Below are 11,755 nucleotides of genomic sequence, written 5' to 3'. Positions count from 1 at the left end.
GGTTAGTCAAAGCGGACAATATCATGCTACGGGGTTCTGGGGGCGTTACAGATGTCATTTTCTCTATCAATATTGAAGATGATCCTAAGACATATAAAGAGGCTATGATTTCAAGGGATGCTCCACTGTGGAAGGAAGCAATAAATGATGAAATGGACTCTATCATGGGAAACATAACTTGGGAATTGACTGATTTGCCCATGGGGGGTGAAACTCATAGGTTCCAAATGGATATACAAAAGGAAGATTCATTCGGATGATTCACATCATCCTTTAAGGCCAGATTGGTGGCTAAAGGGTAAAGATAGAAAAAGGTAGTCAAAAATAAAGAAAAGTAACTAAAATAACGAAAATATATCGTCTTTTATTCGAAACGTCTGTTGCTGCTGCTGCTGCAGCCTTTAGACATCTATGCTTCAATTGCTAGAATCAATTATATTCAAATCTTATAGCAATTTCAGGCATAAAAGGATTGTACATTCATCAAATATAGGGGTGTTCACAGTCCGGTTTAGGCGGTTTAACCCCTCAAACCACAAACCAAACTGTAATGACGGTTTATAAAATTTTCAAACCGAGCGGTTTGAAATCAAGTGTCCAGACCAGTCAAACCAGACCAAAAAAAGGCGGTCTGGTCTGACCGGTTTAGGCAGTTTGGGCCTTTAATGGACTTTAAATATCAAACTTAAAAAACATATATAATTTAGAATTTTAGATTAAATATTCATTTTAACAAAACAAAATATCTAAACAAATAAATGTAATAATTAAGCAGCTATTGAGTACAAAGTCGAAACAATCCAAAGTACAAACAAATAAATATATAACATATTAGAAAACAAACAAATTAACAAAGTTACAACTCTATTGTGAGTATTAAATAACAAAATCCACGACTTCACAACATTCAATGGTTCAATTCTTGAGTCTTGAATTCTTGACCAAACAAAATAGAAGCCAAATCTTAGTTGGTTGAATCACTTAGTTGATGTCATGATGATATATGCCGAAGTCAAACCATAGATTAGAAAGATCAATAGATTGATGGAGTTTTTGAGGGATTTCAAAATTTGGAGACCGTCAATATCAAATGTGTCGATATATTCAATAGTTTAATGATTTTAGTCGTCGATTTTGATTATGTTAGATGTTAGGCTTAGGGATATATTTGGGTCATAGCCAATAAGTTAAAAAAGTTGGGTTTGCTAATATTAAAAAAAATATATATATATATATATATATATGTGTGTGTGTGTGTGTGTGTGTATGTACTTGGCGGTCCCAAAAAATGTTCCAAACCGCAGACCGGAGCGAACCGTGTGGTTTTACTATTTTCCAAACCAGACCGGACTGCCAGACCGCTCAAACCGCCAAAAACGGACCGGTTTGACTTGGTTCGGCATGTTTAAGCGGTCCAACGGTTTTTTTGAACACCCCTAATCAAATGAATGTGAAAACATGCGTTCCCTTTATTGAACAGGGTTCTATGATCGGTCTGTGACCCCTTGAATGATTATTTAAACGAGGAGGTTTATATAGAGCAACCTGAAGGGTTTGTAGCACCCGGACAAGAGAACAAAACGTATAAACTTGTTAAATCTCTATATGGATTAAAACAAGCTCCCAAATAGTGGCATGAAAGATTTGATACAATTGTCACATCTTTCGGGTTCCGACATAATAGGGCCGACAGGTGCATTTATTCAAAATGCACGAGAGGATACACTGTGGTAATATGTCTTCATGTTGATGATATGTTGATCATTGGCACCAATCTAGAAGGTATCCTTGAAACAAAAGGCTACTTATCCTCGAACTTTAAGATGAAAGATCTTGGAGAAGTAGATGCCATCCTTGGGATAAAGATAAAGAGGTCAGCATCTCAAATCTCTCTAAGTCAATCCCACTACATAGAGAAGATACTGACCAAGTTTTAACATCTGAATAGTTTAACACTGTTTGATTCAAGTGTGAAACTTGATAAAAACTCTAGTAGAGCAGTGGCTCAACTAGAGTATGCTAGTGCAATATGATGCATGATGTATGCAATACATTGCACTAGATGGGACGTTGCTTACAATATGACTAAACTGAGTCAATATACTAGCAATCCGGGTCCATATCACTAGAAAGCAATCAGTAGAGTACTTGGTTAATTAAAAAGAACCAAGGATCTAAAGTTGATATATACTACTACACATCTAGAAATCTTGAAGGGATATTTTGATGCTAGTTGCATAGATCACTCAAGTGATTCTAAATCCACAAGTGGGTGGATTTATAATCTTGTTGGAGGGGTGATTTCTTGGCGAGAAAGAAACAAACATGTATCACCCATTCGACTATGGAAACCGAATTCATTATCCTAGTAGCTGCAGGCCAAGAGGCCAAATGGATTAGAGATTTATTGACTGATATCCATTTATGGCCTCGACCGACTCCTTCGATTCCTATGTATTGTGACAGTAAGGCCACACTGTCAAAAGTATACAGTGGCATGTATAATGGGAAGTCACGACATATAGGTCTCTGACACGATTAGGTGAGACAACTAAATGATGATGGTACCATTAGTATTGTGTTTGTCAATTCTTATGGGAACTTAGTAGATCCACTGACCAAGCCTTTGATGAAAGACTTGGTAGGGTAAACTACTAGAGACTTGGGTCTGAAACCTCGTAGAATCAGTTAGTGATGGAAACCCAACTTGGATGTAGTGCTCCTATCTACAAGTTTAAAGGGTAACAAGTCACTTAACTGATAGAAGGTACTATCATCTGATAGATCCATGTAAGGTAAAAGATAGTACGATGTTGTCGAGAATAAGGTTGAGTCAATCTCTTAACAAAGTTTAGAGACATCTTAGCAACAAAGATGTTATAGAAATTTGTCTATATGACTAAGAGGTGGTGCCACCTTAAACGAAGAGTAATGGTTCCTCTTCTAGTAAGTCATGAAATAGGGTTTAGCGCATGGCCATATTCACACCCAGTGAAAAAGTGAGGATAATAGATGATGTGTGTAAGTAAGTCGGAGTAGTCACAAGATTCAAGATTTAAATCCTAAGGATACCATTGAATTGATCCTTTCTTGCACACTTACTTCAAAGAGGGTTTAATCTCAGTGACACCATTGTAACATTATCTACTATGAATGTCAGAAAACTTTCAACCTAATGGGGAATTGTTGGAAATATTAGTGAGGTTGGAGGTTTTCCTCCATCCCACATTGGAAGGTAGAATAAATGTAAAGAGTCTTATAAGGATTTTCTCTCAATTGGGCTTTGAACAAGTTGATGGACTCATGGTAGAGGTCATAAGTGGAAGGTCTAGTATACAAGCGTGCTTGGTGGTGGCCGAGGCAGAGGGCACGGGCGCGAGATTCGCGGAGTGGTGAGAGGAGGTACACTTTGCACTTCGCACGCCGCATCGGAGCAGAAGGAGGCTCGCCCCGAGCTCTCGAGTATATTTTTGGTACAGAGAGATAGATATTTACTATTTATTTATAAATTGTTAATTGTCAGTAATTAATAGTTTGTGTTTTAACAAACTATTAACTATTTATCTGATTTTTACAAAGTTTAAACTTTAATCTTAATCAAATAAAAAGAACGTGTTAATTTCGGTTAGAGACTTAGTCTCTATCATGATCCCGAAACTCGGGGAATAAGTCACAATTTTAGGGGAGGTTTAACCAGAATAAATATTGCGTTAAACTACCTCTAAACACACAAATTCCCCCATCTCTCTCGAATTTCGGCTGCATTCTGTGGTCTTTTTACCAAAAAAATTTATGCGTCCACCATGCTTCTATTTTCATTATCATTGCTATTGGTAAACAAAATCGTGATTGCATCAAATTCTGGGCTTTGCGACTGGTAGACTCACATCTTATAGAGTGGTCGTATAAAATTTTAAGGACAGGTTTATACCGCGCATATCTCATTTCGTCGTCATCTCTAACAGGTTGGTTTTAGTTTTCTCAATATTGCCATTTAATTTCTGTTCACTAAGGTAGCGTTTGGTACACATACATAATTGGAAAGGACTGAACTGGACAGGACAGGACAAGAGGGTAGGACAGGACAGGACTAGACTGGACGGAACATGACTGGACCTAACTGAAGTATGTCTAGTGTTTGGTACGACTAGGATTGGATGGGACAGAACTAGACAAGCTACCCCCAAAATTTATTTGATGATTTTAAATATTATATAATAGTTATAATTAACACAAATAAAGTAAATAATTAAATAATATATATTTGTACATAATTTTCACATTTGTACCAAATTTGAATGAAAATTTTGATATAACTGATGACAGTAGTGGTGGTGGTGGAGGTGGTTTTGGTTATGGTGGAGGTGGTGGTGGCAGATGGTAGTAGTGGCAATGGGCAGTGGTGTTCGGTGGTTGACAGTGGTTGTGGAGGTAGAGGCAGTGGTGCTTTGTGGATGAAAGTGGTTATAGAAGACATGAAGATAGTAGATTGCGGTGGTGGTGGCAGTTGACAACGGTGGAGGAGGTAATAGTGGTTGATGTAGTAAAGATAGTGGTGGTGGTGGTTATGGTGGAGGTGAGGTGGCAATGAATGATGGTGGCAGATGGTGGTCGTGGAGGTCGTAGAGGTGGTTATTGTAGTAGAATAGGAGTTGAAGGTCGCGAACGATGGTAGTGGTGGTGGCAATGGACGGTAGTGGCGGTGCTCGACTATGGTAGAGGTGGCAATGGATTTGGTGGACGGTGATTGTGGAGGCGGTGGAGGATGTTGTTGTAGTGGAAAAGGAAGTGGAGGTGGAGGTGGCCGTCAGTGACCATCGGTAGTGGTGGCGGCGGCCGAAACTAACGGTGATGACCATTAAAACAAATACCATATTAAGGTTATATATCTAACTAGGGTAGATTAGTAATATTTTATTTTCTATCCCATTCTTGTCCCATCTTGTGCCACCTATTTTGGTGGAACAAGAAAAAACCTCTTTTATCCCATGTTGTCTCAGTTCTTGTCCCTGGCTTATGTCGCGCCAAACGTGAGACAATGAGCTTCTGTTTTTTCCCATGTTGCGCCAAACATGGGACAGTGGGTTTTGTCCCGTCCTGTCTTGTCTCGTCCCATGTACCAAACGCAGCCTAAGTGAACAAGTCTACTTCTACCCCCTTCTTCTTCTGATTGTATTTATCGCGATGGATAGATCCGATCTGTGTGGTTTATGTTAGTTTGGAGTTTAAATTTCGGATTAATAAAGGTACTACCTTGATTAATAAAGATTTGATTTAAGTTTTAAACTTTATTATAAAGCTTAAAACTTTATTGCTTTTGTCAAGTACAATACCGTTATTTTTATTAATAGGTACAAAGTGTGAATATATATATATATATATGTGTGTGTGTGTGTGTGTGTAGAGAGTGTGCGTGTGTGTATACACAGTGTGCATATATGGTGTATATGTATATACAGAGGGTGTGTGTATATACAGTATATATATCGTATTAAATATACACATAATGAGTATATATATTGTGTGTGTGTGTATATATATAAAGTCTGTGTGTATAAAGAAGTAGATTCATTCTTTTATGTAAACATTCAAATGGATAAGGATTGGTTTTATCAAACCCAAATGATGATGGAGGTGGTGATGATGGAAAAAGACGGATTTGAGGTATGTGTTTTTATATATGTCATCCATCCCCCCTATTTTTACCCACAAAACTCAGAAACTAAGCACGCCCTGCGGTTTGCTCATTTTTTTCCCAAAGATCAGATGAGAGATATGGAGAGAGATGTTGAAAGATATATCTAATTATGACAATATTTACTTTTGTGTATTGTGTAAACAGTGTTAAAGTGCAAGGGCTAATATTGCAATTATCTCAAAAGTCTGGACTACAACTTGATGGGTTGCGCCTCACTTTTTGGAGTTGATTGAGGGTAGCGGAGCAATATCATTAAACTTGGAGGGACTTCTTTGCAATTTCAAGAATTATATAAACCCTTTTCTTCCTTCAGATTTCAACACACAGAATTCATATTTCTTCTCCACTTTAAATCTTTTAGTCTTAGCTCTTTATATTTCTCTCTAGAATAAGTTTACTGTGTATTTGTTAATCACTTTGGTTAACAAAAGTTTTAGGTCTAGAGATTGTTTGTATTACTTTTCTGTTTGTAAGAGTGTTGGTATACATGAATAAAGTCTATTTATACTTTTGTTCATGGTATCAGAGCTCCTAAAATCCGCTGTTCTTCATCCTTCATCGATCTGTTCGACTTCCTGTTCATAGTGGAGCTTCTCAGGTAAGTATTTCTGTTCTCTCTTCCTGTTTTCATTTGATCGGTGTTTTGAGTAAATGCTCGTTCATGGTCGGCTGTACGCAGATCCTTGAGATCTTGGCTGTACCGACTAAATGACGAAATACTCGTTAATATTTTTGTTTTGGTTTTGTGTAATCCTTTGTCTTCTTTGACTGGTTCTATAGATCCATGAGATATGTGTTTATCCTCTTGAATGACGAGATTTTCGTTGTTGTCTTACATATTTGTTCAATATTAAGATCTATATATTGTGAAGTTCTTGAACAAATTCGGCTTATATTTTCTGTTGATAATAGATCTGTTCATACAGATCCATGAGATCAGTATCTTACCTGTTGATTAGCATTCTTCTTGTTAATAGATCTGTATCTGTTGTTATATACCGCACTCTGTGTGTTCTTGATTGATCGTTTGGCTTAGATTCTTGTTGCTCTTGAGCAAATGAACCGGCTCTAAGTGTCCTTTCGAAGGTCTATGAGATCTCAATCTTCACTCATCCGTGATGCTCCACGCAACCTGTACATAGATATATTCTTATCTACTTAGATCTGTTTCATACCTATTTAGATCTAGTTCATATCTTTTATGTTCGTCAACTTTGTTCTCATATTCATAGATCTGGTTTATACCTGCTTAAAACTGTTCAGATCTATTAGTCTGGTTTTCTTCGATAAGACAAATATTTGTGTAGATCTGTTGGAGTAAGTGAATGGACATTTATGGATGGATCGATTTTTTTCAGATCTTGATTCTCCATTTAAAACCATGATACTTCATTATTTTCTTCTGCTTACTTCATGATTGCTGTTCTTGTTCCTTGAAGTTCCAGATTGCTTTTGTTCAAGTTATCCTGGTGAGCTTTTTATATTTTAACCTTTGGTTAAAATTCTTGTTGCTGGCTTCAGGTCTATCTTCTTCCTTTTCTCTCTGAGTGGTTGGTGGTTGTGCTTTCTATTTCTTTGTGACTGGTTGTTTTTTTTCTTTTTTTTTCCTTCTTGTTAAGGAACTGGACAGTTAGCTTGACCTAGCACTTTAAGTGTTTTAGGAATCCTGCTTTTATCTGTTCTGTCTCCTTTGTGTGTGTTTTGTTGCTATGTCTGGTTCCGAAGTTGTTGCTGTCAGATCAATGGAATCCAAGATTAATAATCTTGATTTTGGAAACCCATTGTATCTTCACCCCAGTGATACAAGTGGAACACCGTTATTGACTGTTAAACTCTGTGGCACGAATAACTATAAGGTCTGGGAGTGTGCTATGATTTTGGCTCTTGAAACAAAAAACAAGGTCGGTTTTATTGACGGATCCTGTCCTAGACCTATTAATGATCCCATACTCGAAAAACAATGGGATAGATGCAATTATGTGGTTTTGTCATTGATCCTTGGGTCTATGACAGAAGACCTTTTCCTAGGACAGGTCTTCTCTAAAGAATCCTCCAAAGTCTGGGAGGAATTGAAAGAGACATACGATAAAGTAGACGGATCGGTCATGTTTAATTTGCATCACAAAATTAATTCCTTGTGCCAAAATGGATCCTCGGTTTCCGAGTACTATCACAAATTAAATTCTTTGTGGAAGCAATTTGATGCCCTTGTAAAACTCCCTACTTGTACTTGCAATGCTTCACAAGAGTTTTTGAACACACTCAATTAGTCAAGCTCATGCAGTTTCTCATGGGTCTTGATGACTTGTACCAACCCATAAGAAGCAATATTCTTACTAGAGACCCATTGCCATCGGTGAAAACCGCCTTTTCCCTTGTTTCTCGTGAATAATCTCATCGTGGGGGTAATGTTTCTCAAACTCGAAATAAATCTCAAAATTCAGCTTTTCTCAGTAAGTCAACTGATAATAAACGCCAGTTTGGAAGGAATACTATGCTTAACTGTAAACATTGTGGTATGTCTGGTCACACTATTGAAAGATGCTTTAAGTTAATTGGTTTTCCTAACAATTCTCAAAATCGTGCCAGACTTCAAAACATTTGTAACACCCCAATCCTTACATTGCATATAACACATATTTTATATAGTGAATACATGTTTTCCCCCACATAGGTCCTTGATACAAGAGTCTATAATGTAAAATACGCAAGAGAAAAATTCCAAAAGTACATGTTCTTGCATCCTAGCATCTATGCTTCCAAAAACAGCTAAGCACATAGGGAAGTAATTCACATAATGCTCTTTCCCTTATTATCGTTACCTGGACATATATTTTTGAAAACACGCAATAAGGGTTAGACATGAATGTCTAGTGAGGTTCCCTTTTATGTAATGCAGGGTGAAGATCATCAAAACATTTATCAAATAATCATTTCACAACATGCGGAATAAAATCAGATTCTGTTTTGGTCCATCGAGCCTCTGGTTCCAAACCACACTTGGAATATATTTCAATAACCAGGACCAGAGCCCCTCTGGTCTCTTTTCCAGAGCTTCTGAAGAATCAAGCAGAATCAAACTTTGAAAATATGAATCAAGAACGGATGTCTCACCCAGAATATGTAACAAGAGACATATTAGCTGAAGAAATGGGAAAGCTAAGGGAAACCTTGACTTCTATTTTGAGGAATCCTGCCAGAATAGAGATAGGCAGATTTGAAGTTAGTCCAATGATTCCAATTCTCAATAACAGGGAAGGAGACATAAAGATGTTTCTAACTTATAAACCACCAACCTTCTCGGGAAAAAGAGATCCAATTAAAGCTATGTGTTGGGTCAAAGAGATGGAGTCTGTATTCAATACCATTCGATGTGCAGAAACAGATAAAGTCAGATTTRCAGTCTMTGTGYTGAAATCAAATGCGTTATTTTGGTGGGAAGTAGAATCCTTAGCCAGAACAGATATTTTACAAACTATGACATGGCTAGAGTTTGTCAACAGATTCAAGGAGCAGTTTTGCCCAAAAGCTGCCGTTAGACAAATGGAAGAAGACTTTCTAAAATTGGAACATGGAAACAGAACTGTAACGGAATATACAGAGAAATTCATTGAATATTCAAGATTTGTAGAACATTATATTTCCTCAAAATCTAGAAAAGTGGAAAGGTATATTTGGGGATTGAAACCATCAATCCAAGAATTTGTCATAGCCATGAATTCGTCTACATTTTCATTGACCGTTGATGCAGCGGAGGTAACAGAAAGAAACAAGAACAGACAAGAAGAAGAGAAAGCAATAGAAAAGAGGAAATGGGAAGGTCCATCAACCGGATACAAAGGACCAAAAGTTGTAAAGCTTGGAAACAGGCCCATACAAAGATTCAATGAAAGGACTTRTCCCCGATGTCATCAAGTTCATCAGGGAGAATGCAGGATTGAGCTAAAGAAATGTTATAAATGTGGTGAAACAGGTCATTTGTCGAATGTTTGCCCAACAGTTAAAAGGTGTTTTAATTGTAATTCTCCGGATCACCTCAAACCAAATTGTCCATAATTGAAAGCCCCACAGTTAACCATGGGGAGCAATACATCAACAGGCCGAGGAAGACCAATTATGGACAAAGGAGCAACGGGTGGGGCACGGGGTTGATCTTTTCAAATGACTAAACATGAAGCAGAAACTACACCCGATGTAGTAACAGGTACATTTTTCGTGAACTCCTTACATGCTAAAGTRTTATTTGACTCGGGTGCAAACTTCTCATTTGTATCCCCATCATTTGCCTTTTGTGCTCGTATGAATTCCGTGCCACTTGAYGATAAGTTAGTAGTTGATACTGCTAACGGTCAAGTATCTGTGAGTTATATGTTTAAAAACTGCACTATCATGATTGAGGATTGTGAACTACCCATCCGATTGTTTTCCATGCCTATGAAAGAATTTGATGTGATAATAGGGATGGATTGGTTGGCAGAAAATAAGGCCAGCATCGTTTGTAATGAAAAGATGATTAGAATTATGTTACCTGACAGAGGGACAGTCGTAATTTATGGTGATTATCAGGATCATCGTACCAGTTTGCTATCTGTGATGAAAGCCAGAAAATATATCCAAAAGAAATGCCAAGGATTTTTAGCTTACATAATTGATGCTAAGAAAGAACAGAGTAAGTAAGAATTAATTCCGGTTGTCAGTAAATATTCTGAAGTCTTTCCAGAAGACTTGTCAGGGCTACCTCCAGATAGAGTTATTGAATTTAGGATTGATTTAATACCTGGAGCAGCACCTGTAGCAAAAGCACCGTACAGATTAGCTTCATCAGAATTAAAAGAACTGGTTATACAATTAAAGGATTTGTCAGACAAATGATTTATCAGGCCAAGTACTTCACCATGGGGAGCTCCAGTTCTGTTTGTGAAAAAGAAAGATGGCACCATGCGTATGTGTATTGATTATCGAGAGTTAAACAAATTGACCATAAAGAATAAATATCCATTGCCCAGGATCGATGATTTGTTTGATCAACTATTAGGAGCCAGTTACTTCTCAAAGATTGATTTGCGATCAGGATACCACCAGTTGAAAGTCATAGAAGGCGATATAGCAAAAACAACATTTCGAACCAGGTACGGGCACCATGAATTCTTGGTTATGCCATTTGGTTTGACTAACGCACCTGCAGCTTTCATGGATCTGATGAATCGAATATGTAGAGAATACCTCGATAAATTTGTCATTATATTTATCGATGATATTCTTATATACTCCAAAATCCAAGAAGAGCATGCAAAACATCTTCGATTGATTCTTGAGCTTTTGAAAAGAGAAAAGTTGTATGCTAAACTATCAAAGGGTGAATTTTGGCTAAGAGAAGTCCAGTTTTTGGGGCATGTTATATCTGAGGATGGAGTAAAGGTAGATCCAGCAAAGATTGAAGCCGTTGCAAAATGGGAGGCACCGAAAACACTATCTGAAATTCGAAGTTTCTTGGGATTGGCAGGCTATTATCGCAAGTTTATTCAAGATTTCTCTAAAATAGCCACGCCTTTGACGAAATTAACTCGAAAGAATGTTAAATTTCAGTGGGAAGAAGAACAGCAAAAAGCCTTTTAGTTATTAAAAGATCATCTTTGCAGCGCCCCGATACTATCTTTACCCGATGGAACTGAAGACTTTATGGTATATAGTGATGCATCAAAGTTGGGTTTAGGCTGTGTCATGATGCAAAGAGGGAAAGTCATATCATATGCATCTCGACAATTAAAAGATCATGAAAAGTGCTATCCAACTCACGACATGAAATTGGCGGCTGTAGTTTTTGCTTTAAAGATTTGGAGGCATTAYCTATTGGGAACGAAGTGTAAAATTTATACAGATCACAAAATCCTACAACACTTGTTCAACCAGAAGGATCTGAATATGAGGCAGTGACGATGGATTGAATTAGTTAATGACTATGACTGTGAAATTTTGTATCACCCAGGAAAGGCTAATGTTGTAGCCGATGCTCTGAGCCGTAAAGAGAGAAGTGGAACTATCAAGGCAGTGGCGATG

This window comes from Cynara cardunculus (assembly GCF_001531365.2).
Source record: "Cynara cardunculus var. scolymus isolate 2C chromosome LG 3, CcrdV1, whole genome shotgun sequence".
Classification (NCBI taxonomy): Eukaryota; Viridiplantae; Streptophyta; class Magnoliopsida; order Asterales; family Asteraceae; genus Cynara; species Cynara cardunculus.
The sequence above is the reverse complement of the archived record's forward strand: the minus strand, read 5'-3'. Positions refer to the sequence as shown.